General features: G+C 37.0%; 1 long non-coding RNA gene across 5 annotated transcripts in view; it reads right to left on the bottom strand.

The window, feature by feature from the left end:
• Window positions 1-20525, bottom strand: part of LOC126458144 (uncharacterized) — a 113642-nt gene extending 93117 nt beyond the window's left edge. The window contains exons 1-2 of one of the 5 annotated variants that reach the window (XR_007585581.1): window positions 20382-20396; window positions 20134-20294 (exon numbers count right to left, since the gene is read on the bottom strand). This is a non-coding gene — a long non-coding RNA (uncharacterized LOC126458144). Of the gene's footprint in view, window positions 1-19434; window positions 19458-19600; window positions 19805-20133; window positions 20295-20381; window positions 20397-20460 lie in introns of those variants that run through there. The other 4 variants (XR_007585582.1, XR_007585580.1, XR_007585579.1 and 1 more) reach the window with 4 other exon arrangements.
• Window positions 20526-20965: the final 440 nt, after the last annotated feature.

Here is a 20965-nt window from a genome sequence, read left to right as displayed (position 1 = left end):
AATTATCCTAATGCTTTTCTTTTGTAGTATTAGGATGTCACGCACTGAACTCGAGTTCCCCCATAAAATAATACCATACATTAGGGCGCTTTGGAAAAATGCAAAATACGACATTCTAACATAATTTTGAGGTACACGGTCCATAATTTGCTGTAGCAAATACATCACTCTAGACAATTTACCACTAACTTATTGTACGTGTTGACCCGCGGATAATTTTTCACCTATATATACCCCTAAAAACTTAACACAACTAGCATCATCTGTTGTCTTTTAGACTAAAAACTATCTGCTGTGTTTTGATATCATTCAGTAGGAAGCCATTTGCTTTTAACCAATAGGATGCTTGAGCTATTGTCTCTGCAATACAAACTTTGAGGCTACTGAAATCGTTACTACAGTGATGTAAAGTTGTATCATCTGCATATAGTACTGTTATGGACTCAATGAATGATGGCAGATCATTAATCATCACCAGGAACATAAAAGGCCCCAGTACAGATCCCTGTGGTACACCTATTTTAATTAATTCTATGCTGGACTTTTCTTTACCTACACAAACAGCTTACTTGCAATCCTTTAGGTATGATGTTAATATTTTAAGGCTGTTACCACTAATTCCATAGTACTCCATTTTTTCTAGGAGTATTTTATGCTCTACACTGTCAATAGCCTTACTTAGATCACAAAAGGTGACTTGTGCAAATCCTTTATGCTCAATGCTTGATGTATGTGCCTGGCTACTGAGTTTATAGCATCAACAGTTGACAAGTTTTTCCTACAACCATACTGTGATTCGCTAATTATTCCCGCATTTTATAAGTATATGTTGGTATATTACACATTCAAACATTTTTAGAGAGAGCTGAGACTATGGAAATTGGTCTATAACTTGAAAGTGAGTCAATATCTCCTTTTTTTATATTTTGGGACTACCCTAGATACTTTTAGCTCATCAGGAAAATATCCCTCATATATACACTTATTTATGCAGCATGTTAACGGATACACAACACAATCTATTACTTTTTTTTAGAATGTTACAAGAAATGCCATATATGTCTACACTCTCAGATGATTTCAGATGTTTAACTATTTTTAGGACAAGACTACGTGGGATCTCAGAGAGGGCAAACATACTTGTATTTACTAGTTGTTTACATTTTTTGAAAGAATCTCAGATGAGCTAATGACAGGTTTGGTGATTGCATTTCCCACTTCTTGCACCGATTTAATAAAGAAATCATTGAATTTCTGAGGGCATATACTGATTTTTTTTTTATTTCTTTCATCTTTAGTAACACTATTTATTTGTCTCCATGCAGCTTTGCATTTATTCGTGGTTAATTCTCAATACTGATGAAGTCGTGTGATCTTTTGGCTTCCACAATGGCTTTTTTGTACTTATTCCTACATTGAACATAGGCTGATCTGGCAGTCATTGAATTATCAAAAATGCTTTGAAAAACCTTTCAAATATAAGTTTAGCTGACAGGTCTTGGCAGAGACTATAACTGGCCAAACCAGCCTCTATTAGTAAAGGACTTACAAAACCTGTCAATTTTATCATTTGTGGCCAGTCTTAGTGATTACCATTTTTGGGACAGACTTATCAATGTTACTCTTATCAGCACAGAACCTACATATGTAATTTAATGGTACAGAATCATGATCTGAGAATGGGAATACTGCCACATCACATGATTCTTCAGTAGTATTGAAACTGACAAAGATATTGTCAAGACATGCTTCATCTCTTGTGGGTCTATTATTGATAAAGTGCACATTGTACTGTCTTAGAAGATTTTTTAGCTCAGTGACACTGTGTTTAGCATCAGAATCTGCATTCAAATCTCCACCTATTACAATGTCATAATGTAACCATTTTGTCTTTCTAAATACATCTAACAGCATGTCCAGTTTTTCTAAAAATACACTAATGTTACTCTTAGGTGGTCTGTATAAGGCTGTTATCACTAACTTAAAATTGTCACTAATTATACAAGTGGCTTCAAAATTCTGTTCATCACACAAATAGTCTAGATCCAACCTGCTGATGGAGTGGCTGAGTGACTGGTTAGTATACAATGCAACACCACCCCACTTATGCATTTTTCTACATTAACCATTTGCTATTTTATAGTTATCAAATTTGATAGCTCTAAGTTCACTCTCTGTTGTCCAGTGTTCACTCAGACACAAAATATCAAATTTGTTCTCTAGTTCAAAATTATTTACAATAAATTCTTTGTCTTTTACTCCTTGAATATTCAGACAGCAGATTTTAAGATCAGAATTGTTATTGTCTTTAGAATGAACAGTTTGGTTAGGAACTATAATTGTCACCTAAAATAAATTGCATGCAGCCACTTAAATTTACTTTTGCCTTCTTGTCAGAATATAAAATGTGTTCTATTAAAATGAGTGGAACATTGGCACAACAAATGTATTGGTAATCACACTGCATCAAAAGGCAAAAGTTAAGTTCTATTGAAACAGGTGAGTGAGGTCATCTCATGTGTTTATGATTGGAAGGACAATCACTAATGATGGATAGTTAATATAACGTCCACTGTTTGTTGCAGCACACCTCTAACTACCCTTCTTCCCACTGATATATTAGCAATGGTATGGTTCAATTCAGTAACTTCTACAGCTCTTCTTCGCTGCTATGTTAGCTTGCTCATTTTCATTTATTCCCATGTGCCCTGGTGCCCAGCAGCAAGAGAAGACAATATTCTGCATAATATTTTTGTGCTAGGTCTTATTTGTTGACAGTCCTGCAGGAAACTAAGGGAATAAAGGGAGATGAGAAATATTTTCTACTGGTCTCATCTCATCTGCACCAGGGCATTCATATCTACATACAACTCAGTGTGGTATACTTTAAATATAATGGATAGAAGGAGCACCTGCAGTTTTCCATGTCAGTATGGGCAAAACATATTCCCAATACATATGACTTACAAAGTTTGAGGTCATCGCTACCTACTCATCTGCATAAGTGCAAGAATAAAATTACATTGGATCCAACTGGGACAATGTTACATGGAGTCCACCCAATGACTATGCAATGATATTGCAACCAATGTCAGCACTCATAAGAACTGAAGTACAGACAAGCCATGAGGTCACTGCCTCAAAACATGCAAGAGAGAATGTCAGGAACAGCTGATTCAGCTGTTAGAAGACATTGCAGAGCAGACACAATGTTCTTCCGTAGCAGGACTATGTGTAGTAATTTCACCTAGGGATGACACAAGAATGCCTTTCACGCTGCAAGCTTAGAATAAGCGAATGTCCAAACTTAAATATTAGGCTAGTGTAGAGTGCTGACAGTATCAGAAAATGGGAGCACATTCTGTTGCCAGTAGGGGAGGGGGGATGGGGGAATCACCTCATCAACTGCTTTAAAACCCTTGCTTTTTTTTTTTTCATTCACTCTCATAGTCTGGCCACTCCAGCTGCATCACTGATACCAATGGAAGGCCAGCTCTGCTAGTTGCAGTATGACTGGGTGAATATGAGGAAGTGTCACCAGTCACTGCCAGCTTGGGGCCCACTGCTACAAATGCACAGCTGTCCTGCTGTGGAGGGAACTTCTGTGAGCTGCATTCCTGCCAGTCACATCTGTGACTATCTGAAGATAAGGGACAGGCTGATCTTCTGTGAATGAAGACCTGATCTGCCTGTCTATCAGATGTTCAACTTGTGAGCAGACACCTCCACTGCCACACCTGGTAGTACAAGCACTGCATTACAGGCTATAAGCTGAGACCTTCATGTTGCAGCTGGGTCTAACACATGCATGTCATCTCAGCAACCAACAGCAGGGCCATGCAGCTTTCTGGTGCTGAGCCTGAGTGCAGCTTCACCCAACGAGAGTGCTGAAGTTTAGCCACACACCAACAGCCACGCCAGGCGGCAGTGATGTGCCAGCCAGCATACCTCCTACAATAGGGCCGCAGCAGTGACCTCAGACAATGCCATGGGACTGCGTCAGCAGATTCCTCACCGGCGCTGACATATTACCCTGAAACTCATCGAAACGTGGGCTCAGCATGGCCCTGCCAGGCCACACTGGGAAGAAGACATAGTGATTGAAAATCTCTTGGAAATAAATGACTGTTAATTGAATGATGTCTCAATAGTGTCCCTGTGCTCCACAGAATTCCACCGCCACACCTCCACTCAACTATCTTACACTCAGGTAGCAGGAGACATCTGGCAAGCTCCTACACTCCTATTAGTTTCTCCAGTGTACTTTTAATATATGGCCAATAAAAATAAATGAGCCTTCTGACAGCCTCTTTACCAGGTTCGGGCTAAAAATGTATGATTAACATACTCATAGATTATGAGTCTGTGTTAAGTTCAATGAAATGCTTGGAATGGGTACTTATCTTGGTAGTTTCGACAACTTTTCTCCACCAATTCAATGTTAATAGCTTCAATGCAGAAATCCCAAGAGACAATGTGAAAAGTCGATGATATTACATAATTTACACCAACACACAGTTTGGATTTTGTGTTAATGTTTCTATTGTTCCAGAACATTCTTACAATGCACATCTTGAAGAAACTGACTTTACAGTTCATGTATTCAAACTACCTTCAAATTACTGCCACTCTGCTGCCTCTTCTAATCCTAAGCCCTTAGGCTCACTACTTACATAGTTTCTTAAAATTATTAGTTCTTTGAAAGTATTGTTTAATAAAGTCATTAATTAGTAAAGAATTACAATTAAAAGCAGTTGTTTGATAAGAAATTACAGCTATAATTTTGAAGGTAATAAATGACTGATTACAACAAATGTGATTTCTAAAACCGTTTTTCAAATTTAGGATCAAAATTGTGCTTGACAAATGTGACTAATAACACTTGATACAACAGGAATTTTGATGATAACATATTTTGGAGTACTTTACATAATGTGGCAGTAAATGTTTAGGTTCAAATTTTACACATTAATCTTGTTTCGACCAAATGATCGAAACAATAGTTTGTTTATGACAGAAAGTTCTTGAACTCATAATTGCAGAATTAGTCACAATGAATCTGATTTGAGTTTTTATATTAACAATCTCTTGAGAGTGAACATAACTTTCAGTGCACCAGTTAGCCAGAAACCTACCCAAAACAATAATTTTCATATTTTATGAAATAATCGAACTATGACTCTTAATTTCCCATTTAATGACTGAACTGATCTTACCACTAACATTTCTATGTGATAAGTATCTGATAGTTACACAAATGAAATAATTAATTTTTCGGTAAATTTTGTAAAATTTATGGATACAATAAGATACTTTTCCACTAATTAAAGATTCTTCTTAATTGTACTTAAATGAGCTGTTGTTGACTAAATGAGTGTGTTACATTTTACATATCTTTTCTACAATGCCACTTGATGCAATACAGAGCATCAAAAGTTGGATTCTAACATTTGCTACATTGTGAAATGTGTATCATATAATGTGTAAAGGTGTGCTACGAAATACTTCATATACTGGTAAGAGTCCCCATAATATGTCCTATTGCAGCTTACAGTACAATTATAGCAAAATATATTTTAACATTCCCATACTTTCCACTTGAGTCCATGTTCACGCACAACTTATATGATAATGCATAACATAGAATTTTACTTCATTTCTTATACAATTGTGTTTAACAACCATTTAATGACACAATAAATCATTCTTTTAATGTTGGCAACAATAAGCAATGCCCAAGCCTCTAGGAGAAATGTAATAATATTGCTGAAGAATGTCTTTTTAAATGTGGAAAATAAACTGAATGTTCATCCACATACTGATATTGTTGTGTCACTGTTGTTAACTTGTACCAGCTATGGCTATTAAAGCAAAAAGATTGGTAATCTGTATCATTATTGTACCAAATGTAATACACCCATTTGCGAAATATCAGTATTTGTGTGTCAATGCTTCCTTTGTTACAGCAAATGTAGAAATGTTTTCTAATTACAGTCATACATGGGAATTGTCCATGGGATGTTTACATAGGAATTTGTACATCTTCAAAGATTGTGATTTCTTAAGGAACAACTTAGTCACTTTACACTAATTACTCTTTTTATTATTTTAGTTCCAATCTCCTATAAAGTTTTTCATTACTCTAGTTCATTTTATATCTCACTTTATAAATGTTTTATAGCAGCCTCCACAGATGAAGTCACTAATGCATGCCTGTGCAGTGAAGTTCACCTTGGAGGTGAGCTGGTTCGAATCCTGGTGGTGGATGAAATTGTCGTTTAGTATCTGGCCGGCAAGGAGAGGAGAGGAGAGGAGAGGGGGTAACAAAAAAGCTTTTCATCACTAGTCTTTGCACCAATGCCCTGGATTAAATGCCAAACCTCTCCACTGTGTCTCATGGAATGAGGGCAAGTGAGACTGTTGATGGCGATCCATCTTGCAGATGGGAACATTAAACTCAGTGCTTGTCGAGAGGTAGGCTATATAACAGCACTGGATTTCACGGTCTTCCTTCCCTTCATTCATAGCAACACAAACACAACACTACACTACACAAGCACTCACCACAGCGATCCACACGACACAGAACACACTTAACACTTCATAACATGTCAGAGGAAGGTAACGACAAACTACCTCCACTAGGACCTTGCCATGAGCAGCAGTGCTGGATTCTTACATCTGCTCCGCCCCCCCCCCCCCCCTACGCTCATTCCCTGCAGAAGGGACTATTTATTTATATGTACATTTTACATCATTAATTTTTGTCATTTTATCAATATTTTTAAACCATTTTAGTGGTAATTTTCAATGTATTTTTGCTCATAAAAATCCCAACCCTGTAGTTACAACTTGTTTTTCATATTTGTCAATGAAAATTCTCACGTGGGGCAGCTGCCACCAATGGCCCCCCTTCTTCCTCTGTGCGTGCCCCTTGCCAACAGCTAACAGGCAGACCCCGAAGACATGATGAAGTATAATTACTGTAACTATTGAGAAGCCAAGTGGTTCTCTCTGTATTGACCTGTCTATATAAAGATTCTCAAAATTTTGGTGCTCATTTAAAATATTATCAAGCAAATATCTATAAAGTGAAGTATTTTCTTTTCGAAAATTGATTCAATTTAAAAGAATTCTGGGCTAAATTGTAATCTACTTCATCTTTGGCATAAAATTTTAATATTCACCACCACAAATTTCTAAAATAAGGCTCTTTGCAAAGATCCCAAATGGCCTTGATGCTCATATTATTCTAAAGTAGCTACACGAATATTCAGGTACCCGGGTTGCGGAAAGTATTTTGTATACTTGTCACGTCATCACAAGGTACCTGGAATGTGAAACCTATTTTGTATACTTGTCACACCACAAGTAGCTGCTGTCTGACATGAAGTGATGACTCACCACCCTCAGTTCATAGGCTGGAAATGAGACTAATTCTCTCATGGTGCATTGTATCCATTATCTTAAGGTAAGATGGTCAAGCACAACTGTACACCATGTATCTACAGCACACCAAGTCCACAAAAAAGCTCTACAAAACTGGAGCAAACAGGCTCAGTTTGCTGCCCAAACTTAAACTGCAATTCATTTTAAATTATGTATGGCTTTGAAGAATCACACTCTCAAATCTTCAGATGTGATAGTGATGTAAGCTTCTGATCAAAAGTGAGGCCCAGGTACCTCACTCACTCTCCTCATTTTGCAAGTGGAACAGGAAAGGAAATGATTAGTAGTGGTACATAGAACCCTCTCCCATGCAACATATGGGGACTTGCAGAGTATGTATTTTGAAGTAGATGGGGTGATACCACCTGAACTCATACAGCTCCCTAGATTCTAAGATCCAGGCAAGGTAGCAGTTCACTATACGCTTCAAGGTGTTTCCCCATGCTGTTAGTGACAGCGACACTGAAATAGTACTTGGGCACATCCACCTGGCGTAAGGAAGGGGAATTAAAATATCTTCCTTTCATGAGTCTGGAAACTGACCAGTTGCCCACATTAAGTAAGAAAGTTTGATGAAGAGATGCTGCAATATACCACAACGGATTTTGTTGTAACCCAGTGCTGGGTAACAGGTTACAGGTAATGTTGAGTCCAGCTCCCACATACAGAATGGACAATTATTCACTTCAACACTGGTGGAACTGATGTCCCAACTGCCCCTCGCAGCAAGCACACAGCAGTGACAAAAAGCTGTATCTTGGTTGCCAGCACTGGTGATTTGAATTAAATTCTCTGCCATGTTCAGTGCAATACCATTCTTGCTGATCAGGAGACCCCATTCTTCACTACAGTATTAACATGGGACATCTTCTGCCTCTTCCTGAAATTCTGCTTATTGCTTCTAATTCATGAGTTGGTCAGTGGAATGGCTGATGGAGTTCACAAACTGTCACCTGAAAGACTGTGAGGTTCCAATCACATGACCTGCACTTAGACCTCTGCAGAGCTGCATGTCTGTCTCTGGTTACACAGGCATTCGTCATTCCAAACAACAGACAGTTTTTGTAGCTAATCTGAAACTTTGACAAGGATGTATCTGCATCATGGTGGATCACTTTTACTAATGTGGTCCATCCAGTTCTAGACTCTGCCTCCACATTTAGACATAGCCATGTCTGTAAAGTCACCATTTTGCATTGTTGAGCACACATCTAGAGAGCATTCTCTTGGATACCGCTCTGTCTGGTAGGTATATCCAGTTTGGAAACTGGTAACTGGATTGTAGGTCATTGTCCCTTCAACCTGAGTAGTGTGTACAAGGGCTGTAGAGTACAAGGACAGATACAGGGCAAGAATGAGCTTGTGAATTTTGTGATAAGGTTAGTGAGAGTCTCTTGGTAAATAGGTTCATGATGACAGTGGCAGACGCAGGAATAACTCTACAGTGTACATAATTGTAATAGCAATTGGTTGTAGTCTGGTGTTCATAAGAAGAGGCGAGTACTCGTATGTGGCTTCTACTAATCCTTAAAATTCTCACCCCACTTACCGGTAGGCTTTACTTTATGTGGATACTATATCCCATTAGCAGAAAAGCATCAGGAAATTTAAAATGTGTTTCCTCTAACGACAAGCACAAATGTCTACTAAATGTTTGACTACCTACAAACCTTTTGAACCTAGCTATGCAGTAACGATATTTCTGTAGCAGTTTGCAACACTCTATTTGAAGTACAAGAGACTTGTGATTGTGAATGTTTATTCTATTTCCTTGTTTTCCAGCTACACTGGTATTCTTGTGTGTCTGAGGATGTTGAATCAAATCAGTAGAACAAGACAGAAATTTGGAACAGTATTCTGATTAAAGCTTTTACCTATGTATTTCAGGGCCTGTATGATCAATGCAAAGTGTGTATGGCAAAAAGGGGATGTAGATTGAAAATTAATATGATGGCAATTTTGTAACTTAATTTTATGCTTAATTTTGAGGTACTGGCAGTCCTGGAACATAATTAACAAAACGTGTACCTTAAGCACCATGGAATGTATTTTAGGTGTAATGATACGTTGGGGACGTGCCTGAAAAATTTGCATTTTTCCTGTATGCCAGCAATAATGGTTTCATGTCCACAGCAGTCTGAGGTAATGGACAACAGAGAAGCAATGACACGCTTGTCACCAATCCTGTCGACAGCAGATGACATCAATCTGTTGGCAAAGCCAGCTTGCTCTACACTCGCAGCAATGCTCTAGCCTCAAGGTCCATTAGCTCTATTACTTGTAATAATATGCAGATCTCTGCATAGAAAATGGTAAATTCATCCTCAGGAAGAGCCCTTAAGTCAACTATGGAAAAAGAAATAGTCAAACCACCTTGTGTTTAACAAGTCACTGTACAGTACTGTAAAATCATCATGGTCATATTTAAGATTATACGAACATGGTATATAAATTTAATGGGAAGTGCTTGCTTTTAAACACTGGTACTCTATCAAATCTGAAACAAGCAAAAACATTCTAAATAGACAGTATGATAGTCTACTCAGATCTTGGTGAAAGTGGAAATTATTTGATAATCTGCCTATTCAAATTATTGTTTCACCTAATCCACCATACATTTGATAAAAATGAAATACGTCATTTCAAAGTGTTCCACTGCAAAAAGATTCTCTAAAGTAATTATTGTTCAGCATTTAACAGATTTTACAGATGCATGAACGTTACTGTCACTTATTCTCCTATCAGAATATCTCTTGCTCTTTGTAGGATAGTTACAGGAGTGGCAGGAAATTGTGCTCAAGACTTCCATCACAGGTGAGGGAACTTTGGCTAGAAGGAAAGTTATAATCATTACACAGAACATTGTGAGAATGTTACATCAATTTTTCATGGGTGAATGTAAGCTGTTTTTGAGTGTGTTAGTAACTTTGTTATGATGTCATGTTAAGACAATAATTCAACATATTCCAACCTTTGTGAATAAACATTTTAACAGATTCAAGGTCTGTTGTGTATAATGTCACAGTGTAACTACTTATTTGAGAACAGTTACAGTTTTGGATGACAGTAAACTGTATTTCTCTTACCTTGTCCTGTTTTTTATAATTAAATAGTTCTGATTTAGCTTTCTAATGCACTTTTATTCTTCATATATAAAAGAGAAATGTTTTAAATTTTCATTACTTACTCTTCTTCCACTAATGTTCCTTATTCCCCCTGTCCAACAGCACTTTATAATCTGTACTATGTGCTAAAGCTGTACCAATAAATATACAATACAATACAATCGTGAGTCTTTCATCTAATCACACCATACCTGTATCAGTTACTTTATCTTCATCCTGAATGTCATTAATTTATAATACTGATTAATTTTCGTGTTCTGTTCCTCTCTGTATCTGTTGCCTCTCCTTGTCCATCTTTCTACGTGGAACATACCCACTTGCCTTTTCTGTGAATACCTCCACCTTATATTACTGTAGGAAAACATTTGAATATATGCCCTTTGTTTTTCTTTTTGTAAATAGCTACACTGTCTATGAATGAATGAATGAACAAGTCAATAAAGAGTAAATGATGCAGACAGGAAACTGACTTTATATCTGATGTTGCAGAGGATCTACTTATTACCAGGAATCATAACACACAACTGGAGCAAGAATTAAGTGCAGTTCATTTCCTTGGGATAACAAGCTATTCCAAACTACCTTGGGACAATCACATAGAAAAAGTGATATGTGAAATTAGTGAAGGTATATTTGCCCTAAGAAAATTACATGTTTGAGTTGTTACTCCAGTGCTGAGAGTTGTCTATTATGCCATAACACACAGTCATATATCATGGCTAGGGCCAGAAATAAGTCCAGTAGGATTTTTTACCAAGTCCGTAATCTTGTTCAGATAAGACAGATTGAGCACAGTTGGTGGTAGAGTGTTTATTGCTATCAGAAATTGTTTACCCTGTAGTGAAATTGCTGTAGATAGTTCCTGTGAGTGTGGGTAGAGGTTATACTTGACAATTGGAATAAATTAATAGTTGGTTCCTTTTAGTGTCCCCCGACTCAGATACCGTAACGTCCAAATCCACCAAAAATAAATGTGAAGTACATCTATTTAAATAAAGCAGATAAAAATTTGCTTGACACCTTTCTAAGAAACTGTCTTGACTTCTTCAGATCTGACTATGAATATGTAGACCAGATGTGGTTTGAATTCACAGAAATAGTATCAACGCCAACTGAGAGATATATACCAAATAAATTATTAAGTGATGGTATTGAGCCCCCATGCTACACAAAAAGTGTCAGAACACTGTTGCAGATACAATATAAAAAGCATGCCAAATTTAAAAGAACATAAAATCCCCAAGATTGGTGAAGTTTTAGAGAAGTTCAAAATTTAGATAATTTCAATGCAAGATGCTTTAAACAGTTTTCATAACAAAGCTCTGTCTCGAAATTTGGCAGAAAACCCAAAGATATTCTGGTCATATGTAAAATACAACAGCAGCAAGAAGCAATCAATACCTTCACCGCATGATAACAATGGTGATGTCACTGACGATAGGGCCACTAGAGCAGAGTTACTAAACACTGTTTTCCAAAACTCCTTTTCCAAAGGAGATGAAGTAAATATTCCAGAATTTGAATGTAGAACAACTGTCAACATGAGTAACTTAGAAGCAGATATCCTTAGTGTAGCAAAGCAGCTTAAATCATTTAATAAAGGCAAAGCCTCTGGTTCAGATGGTGTACCAGTCAGGTTCCTTTCAGAGTATGCTGATACAATAGCTGCATACTTAGCAATCATATAAAATAGTTCGATTCTCAAAAGGTCTGTACCTAAAGACTGGGAAGTTGCACAAGTCAGTAATACCCAAGAAATGAAACAGGAGTAATCCACTGAACTACAGCCCCATATCACTAACGTTGATTTGCAGTACATTTTTGGAACATATACTGTGTTTGAACATTATGAATTCTCTCAAATAAATTATTTATTGACAAATAGCGAGCACAGATTCAGAAAATATCCTCCTTATGAAACACAACTAGCCCTTTATTCTCACAAAGTAACGAGTGCTATAAACATGAGATGTCAGATTAATTCCATATTTTTAGATTTCCAGAAGGCTTTTGTACACTGTTACTCACAAGCAACTTGTAATCAAATTGTGTGCTTATAGAGTATCGCCTCTGTTGTTTGACTGGATCCACCCAGTCAAAAGTGTCATAGTTCGTAGTAATAGATGGAAAGTCATCGAGTAAAAAAACAGAAGTAACATGTGGCATTACCCAAGGCAGTGTTATAGACCCTTTGCTGTTCCTACTCTACATAAACAAGTGACTTCCGCAAGGCGTTTGATACAGTTCCCCACAGTCATTTAATGAACAAAGTAAGAGCATATGGACTATCAGACCAATTGTGTGATTGGATTGAAGAGTTCCTACATAACAGAACGCAGCATGTCATTCTCAATGGAGAGAAGTCTTCCAAAGTAAGAGAGATTTCAGGTGTGCCGCAGGGGAGTGTCGTAGGACTGTTGCTATTCACAATAGATATAAATGACCTTGTGGATAATGTCAGAAATGCACTGAGGCTTTTTGTGGATGATGCTGTAGTATATTGAGAGGTTGTAACAATGGAAAATTGTACTGAAATGCAGGAGGATCTGCAACGAATTGACGCATGGTGCAGGGAATGGCAATTGAATCTCAATGTAGACAAGTGCAATGTGCTGCAAATACACAGAAAGAAAGATCCATTATCATTTAGCTACAATACAGCAGGTCAGTAACTGGAAGCAGTTAATTCCACAAATTATCTGAGAGTAGGCATTAGGAGTGATTTAAAAGGGAATGACCATATAAAATTAATCGTCGGTAAAGCAGATGCCAGACTGAGATTCATTGGAAATGCAATCCGAAAACAAAGTAAGTAGGTTATAGTACACTTGTTCGCCCACTGCTTGAATACTGCTCACTGGTGTGGGATCCATACCAGATAGGGAAGATAGAGAAGATCCAACGGAGAGCAGCGCGCTTTGTCACAGGATCATTTAGTAATCGTGAAAGCATTATGGAGATGATAGATAAACTCCAGTGTAAGACTCTGCAAGAGAGACGCTCAGTAGCTCAGTACGGGCTTTTGTTGAAGTTTCGAGAACATACCTTCACTGAGGAGTCAAGCAGTATATTGCTCCCTCCTATGTATATCTCACGAAGAGACCATGAGGATAAAATCAGAGAGATTAGAGCCCACACAGAGGCATACTGACAACCTTTCTATCCACAAACAATACGAGATTGGAATAGAAGGGAGAACCAATAGAGGTACTCAAAGTACTCTCCGCCACACACCGTCAGGTGGCTTGCTGAGTATGGATGTAGATGAAACAACATAGGCGACAATCTGAGCAGCCCTCTTAGACTGTTTGCTGATGATGCTGTCATTTACTGTCTTGTAAAGTCACCAGAGGAGCTAAACCAATTGCAAAATGATTTAAACAAGATATATGTATGATGTGATAAGTCAAAATTGACTCTAAATAATGAAAAGTGTGAAGTCATCCACATGAGTACTAAGCAAAAGCCACACAACGTTTGGTTACATGACAAGTCACACAAATCTAGAGGCTTGAACTTAACTAAATACTTAGATTACAATCACGAATCAACTTAAATTGGAACAATAACACCCATAATGTTGTGGGGCAAGTAAAACAAAGACTGTGATTTATTGGCAGAACACTTAGGGAGTGCAACAGGTCTACTAACAAGATTGCTTACACCATGCTTGTCCACCCTCTACTGCAGTATTGCTGCGTAGTGTGGGATCTGCATCACATGGGTGTGACAGAGCACATCAAAAAATTTCAAAGACGGGCAGCTTGTTGCGTATTATCACAAAATAGGGTAAAGAGAGTGCTATGGGCATGATACGGAAAATGTGGTGGCAATAACTAAAATAAAGACTTTTTTATAGCGGCAGGATCTTCTTGTGAAATTTCAATCACCAACATTCTCCTCGGTTTGTAAAAATATTCTGTCAGTGCTCACCTACATAGGGCATAATGATCATTACAATAAAATAAGAGAAATCAGAGCTTGCAACTAAAGATTTACATGCTCATTTTTCCTGCATGCTGTTTGAGAGCAAAATGGTAGAGAAACAGCTTGAAGGTGGTTCACTAAACTTTCTGCCAGACACTTGATTGTGAATTGCTGAGTAATCACGTAGATATAGAATGTACGTAAATTTCAAAAGAAGGCAGTGGGGGTAATATGCAGCATAGCAACCACAGTTCACTGTAGCTCTAGCTTCAGAAAACAAATATTATGATTCCAGCATTGTTACATAACTTGCAGTCAGTAATGCACACAAGGGAGAACTATTTTAAATACCAGCAGTAGACATATACTGAAGCATAACAACAGGAACAAACATGACCTGATATCATTCCACTGTAACTATTAAAAAACATGGAATTGCTTTTTAACCTCTAATGTGACAGACAAGACTCGCCAATTGAAGTACATAATATATTTCTTTAATATACATACCTATGTACTATAACTTGATTGCACAAACTTATATTTGCTCAAATGCAAGGTTGCAAAAGGCCACTGATGTTCACGGCATCTGATGTTCCACATATTGTCTACCATGTAACCACAATATTGGCTGTTAATGGCAACAAAAAAAGCAGGACTGGATGTATACAATGGTGAGCACAACATGACGCTACAGAGTGTAGTTGATCTGATTAGTCAACAAGTTTTTCTCAACAGTGCTATAGTGCTAGTGGTGTTCAAACAAAGCAGAAAAACGGCAACGATAAATGAAGCAAACATTGTATTATATCAACAACAGTGGCCGAAGTTGACATTTCATCAGAAAGGAACACAAGGAATTTTGCAAAGTGAGAAAGAAGTGGCAGGTGAAATATTAATGTTTCTGCAAGATGAGTCAGTGGTATGTGTGGTGTCACATAGGCTCAACCGTGTGCACAATGTACATACGGAGTACAATGATGACAATATGTGCCTAACAAGTGGACGTGATGCTGAAACTGGTGTTGACCCATGTTGTCCATCATCCTTGTCAGACAGAAAGCCACAAATCCTGTCTCCACTGAAGCATAGTACAGGACAATAAGTGTCCAAGGTGTAGATACTAAACATAATTACACACATGGAAGATCATCCACAGTATAGCAAAAAAAAAAAAATAAATAAATAAATAAATAAATAAAATAAATTATGAACAAATTTCAAATAACTCCACAGCAATATGACTATGTAGTGCATAAGGAAGGTGCACTTGTTACAAAAACTGGTGTTTGAGCATTCCAAGGATTCTCAGTACAATTTACAAGATGTGCATGATAGTGATCTATTATGTTATGCTCATCAAACTGCTTGTGGCATAGATTACAATGATTTCAAAGTAAGCAGTGGGTGGCTGCATAACTTCACACTGTGCTACAAAAGTGGAAGACATAAGATAACAAAATTTCAAACGAAGTGTCAACCTGACAATGCACAGGAATGTGTGGAATTGGTCGAAAAATTTGTAGATGAGATAAACAAACTAATCTCCTTGTTCAATAAGGGATTCATTTTCAACTTCAACCTACCGTGATTTGAAGAGGAAAAGCATATGAAAGGATCCCTGCAAATTAGAGGTACCAAGAGAGCTGTATCAATATCAACTAACATCTCTTCCTTAATGCACTTGAATACAATTAAGCTGACTATTAATCTGGACGGTAAATTGTATGGAAAATTATTTACTTTGCTGTGAGAAGTTGGAGGTGCTCTGCCCCCTCCAATTCCTTCTTATGTGTGTGTCCTTGCAAAGGCAGTAGGAAATATTTGTGTTGCAGCAAGCAATAGTGAGAAAATGGATGTAAGAGAACTACAATTATGGTATAATCACTGTTTTCGGCTAATAGCTGGTCCAAATAACTTGCTTTTGCTCGATTCCTAGCCTACATATAAAAATCATACTCCCTTAGAGCAAAATATGCCTCCTGAAAAGTGTGTGGCATTACAACTCATACTACCTGGAACCACTGGATAAAGTCAGCCTCTGCAAGATTGTTTTTCCTGTGTGTATAAAACATATTAGGCCTATACACTATTTGCAACTATGCCTTAAAGGATAGCCATTTTCACAACAGATAGTTTTGCATTTGGTTGCATGCAATCACATTCCACCATTTTTCATCATCCTGTTACACCACTATGATTCTATATGCATTCTTTAAGTGTGGATACCTAGCTGAACATCCTGCAAAAACTGTAACTCCCAAGGAGCTTCCCTTCAACATGCTGAAACTGGTGGTGCAAACCTTTGTAATCCCTGTGGCACACCAATTTTCATGAATGTTAACAGTCTCCATTTCGTGAAGTGTAATACATCCCATACAGGGTTGATCTCTGCACCTCTGGACACTCAATTTCTGTCACCCTCCTGATGCGCATGGTGAGTCATTAGCATCTAATATTTTTTTCCGTCACAAATGCTAACACAACAGTTTCAAATGAGCCTTACTATAGGTTGAAATTGCAACACTAAACTCAAGGGGTTCCTTGTCTGTTGAAAAAGGTCATACTTGATAACTATTTTCGATAACATATAATGACCATCTTCAGATGTAAAATAAAATATTGATAAAAAAATATTTTACTATGTAACACATATTAAAAATATTTAAAATTTATTATTTTTAAAAAATTGTACCTGAATAACCAGATAACGGTAACTTAAATATTTACAAATTAAAATTCTTATAATTGAAAGGCATTAATCATGAGTTGTGAAAAGTCAAAATACTTTAAAAATAATGTAGTGAGAGCTGTAGGACAAAGGTTAGAGTACAATACTACTGTGGTAACATCCACAGTATCTAGCATTTTACTAAGCCCACTATGCTTCAAACAGAACCATATGTCATAAATGATGGTTAAGGGAGGGAGGGAGTTCTGAGAGGAAGTGGTAATGTACTGATATTGTGTGGTATTAAAATGCATGGAAGAACTGTCTAGATGATTAATTTAAAACTAAGAAATGATTCATACAAATACATCACATTGTAAATTTAACTTTTTTGGGTGTGTATAACATTAATATGTAACGACTGTCATAAATGTTAAATAGCTCAGACTGGTAGAACTTTTGAGACCCAATTAAAGAACACACTGCAGTACCAAATAGTAAGACAGCATTTGGAGATCATGTAATTGAAACTAAACAATTGGTATGACCTATATATATATATATATATATATATATATATATATATATATATATATATATATATATATATATATATATATATATATAGTGCTCAGATGCATTGTCCATGATGCCATGAAATATTAACACAAGTGTGTTGTGCTGTTACCTTTATTTTACAGCTCTGACTGTGGTTTTAAAGATTTTTGACTTTTCACAACTCATGATTAATCATGTCCAGTTTTAGGAATTTTAAATACTGTCAATCTACATTATCTGGTTATTCAGATACAATTAAAAAATAATAATTTTAAATATTTTCTATCTGTTTTGTATGCTGAAATAGTTGTTTATTAATATTTTATTTTATATCTGAAAATAATCGTAACGTGCAATCCAAATTAGGTATCAAGTGTGACTATTTGCAACTGAGAGGATTATAATACATATTTTATCAAATGTTTCAGTTTGGCCCCGGGAACATGTGTTTCAAGTTCCCCATTATCCAGGGGTTCTAATGCGGGTCTGAGTAAATAATAAGCATGTTTTGTTAAATGGTCTTATTACAGATAATAACAGTTATCCCATGTGTTAGGTATTTGCAGAAGCAGACAGACGTGAAGGACTCATTTGTTATATCTGCACGGAGTGATTTGACACTACTACTGCTATTTTTCAGCAGGCACATAAAAATATCATGTAAATCAGGAACATTTTACTCTCACAGTTATATATGATCCCACTGATTTTCACCTCAGTTGTAGGTAGCAGCAGTGATGTGCATGTTAGTAAGTTCTGTGTCATTGAATTGCATATTTTTGGAGTTTCTTTTGTAGTTTAATTGCTATGTTACTAAATATGAATATGAAAATTATTGTTTACATAAGTTATGATGAAGAGGCAGCTACATGCAACTTATGGAAATAACATCTTATGACAATGCAATTTGCAGTTAGAAATGCCTGCAGACCACACACACTACTTGGAAGAGATCATGTACATCCAACAATCAATAAATTTTATAATCAGCAATATGTATTAATGCTAATATTCATCTCTTTTAAGATGGGGAACATTATGTAGGATAATCCTTGGAAGATCTGATGATACACTTAGTAAGAAATGTAACTTCTGTTATATAAATTACCACTGCCAATATATCTGATTTACAGAATTTAAGCCTTTCCTGTAGTATTTATCTGTAAATTATTGGTTCATTTTCTTTCCTTTTTGAGAACTGGATCTTGTCATTTACAGTAACACTTATCATACTAAACTGTGTTGTGACAGTAGGGGGTCTGTCATCACTAAATTCTAGAGGCTAGATTCTTCCAAGAATCAATATCACATGGTAAGTTTGTATTTTCTCGAATAACAATCAGATTTAAATGGTATGGGCTCCATCTGCTGCAATATTGGCCCTACATGTCCGTTAGTAGTATTGCACTTTCATTTTCCTTACTTTGACCTGTGCAATAAAGCACAACAACAGAAAAATAGCGGCAACAGAACAACTTTGAAAACGGCTGAGTAAAATCACAAATTACAAGCTTTATGGTAATTTCCTTTTCTTTGAATGGGCGACTAACTTCTCAACGCACAAATTTAGTTTCGCAAAAATAATAGTTATTTACTCAGAAATAAATGCGGTATGCAATCACAGTCAGCAAATTCAGTACAATTCAAACCTGGTGTTAATATAAAAGAATGGTTTAGGCATGCCTTGTCACAAAGCGTAATTACAGTATTGAGAAGAATTTCATCACAGTTCTGAACTCTGATCAGTAGTCTCCTCAACCCGATTTCTAGAGACTACGCAGCATTGCAACATACGTAAGTTTTATGAGGTGCATTGCAGTATCATTGCATTTCTTGCGTGAAACGGAAACAAAAATTAGTAACTGTGTACCTTGCAATACAACCAGTCACTTCGCCAAAACCGGATGAAAAACTTCCAAACTGTCTTGAGACCGAAGAGTTGATTCCGTCCAAGTCTGTGCTAGCAATGAATTTACATATAGTTGCATCATCTTACGCGTAACAGCTGATAAGGCAAGTTTCAATAACGAAGCAAAGAATCGTATCACTTTCATTCATTTTTAAGGCATTAGATAACAGTTTTACTTCCGATACCGAACTTTACTGGTACGCTTAACAGCAAGAAGCATGCATTCCAATTTGACTTCGTTGGGGTTAGAAACGCAACATCTCCGCGCTTGTTTGAGATATTAAATTCAATTTCACTACTTCTTGCACAGAGGAATTCACTAATTTAACACATAACCTAAGAGTGGTGCAATCAGTACGCCTGTTGGTATGTACACAAGAGGAGAAAAGTATAAAATAAACTTTAGAGCAAGCGTTAAACTCAGAAACATTATTCAGTTCTCCGAGACATTCAATGTTTTACACTAATTGATTTAAACCCTAGTCCCATAATACCATCAGTCTCACTAACTCGTTCAATAATGTCATTATTGAGTATATGCTATGAATCCCAGCGCAGATGCACTTCAGTCAAGGTTGTTAAAAACCAGCGCGAGTATGACACGATGCGCTCTCAGTCCCATACGTTTCGGCTCCACTGAGCTAAGCGCCGTATGCTGTGTACAAACAAATAAATTGGATTACGTAGTATTGCTTGTATGTAGCTTCATTTAAACAGTGTGCCATACAACAAATCTTCATACAGTTGTGAAGAATGTTTCGCCCGCCTTTCGGGGTATTACCCCATACAGCGTTAAGAAAGGAAGGAAGCTTAGGGTTTACCGTCACGTCGACGATGAAATCTTAAGGCCCGTTCACACGCAATGATCTGTCTGCGCAAATGTCTGCGCACATCACATCTGCGCAGACAGATCGTTGCGTGTGGACAGAAGATTTGCACCAACCTGAGGTGTGTGCAAACCTGGAAGTTGGAGTTGGAGGTTTGAGCGAAACCTCTCAAATCTGTGGGTTCAAACCACATCTGCGCATACAAGTTGGAGTGTGTGGACAGGAGATCGCCGCAAATCTGGCGCGAAACAGCTGTTTGCTCAGTCTAGTGTCTGTATTTGTGCGCACAGGGCATTAAAATGGCTGATAACTCGTCAGTGTTCTCGAGAGTTTGTACGTGAATTCATTGAAATATATAGAAAACACCCATGTTTGTGGAAGATTAAAGTAAAGAATATAGTGACTGAGACAAAAAGACAGCGGCATATAATGCTCTAACTGAAAAATTGCGGGTATTATTTCACTCAACTCTTGTTTCGATATTGCAGTTGAAAATTCC

The sequence above is a fragment of the Schistocerca serialis genome, chromosome 2, assembly GCF_023864345.2.
Source record: "Schistocerca serialis cubense isolate TAMUIC-IGC-003099 chromosome 2, iqSchSeri2.2, whole genome shotgun sequence".
NCBI classification, from domain to species: domain Eukaryota; kingdom Metazoa; phylum Arthropoda; class Insecta; order Orthoptera; family Acrididae; genus Schistocerca; species Schistocerca serialis.
This window is presented reverse-complemented; position numbering and strand designations above follow the sequence as displayed.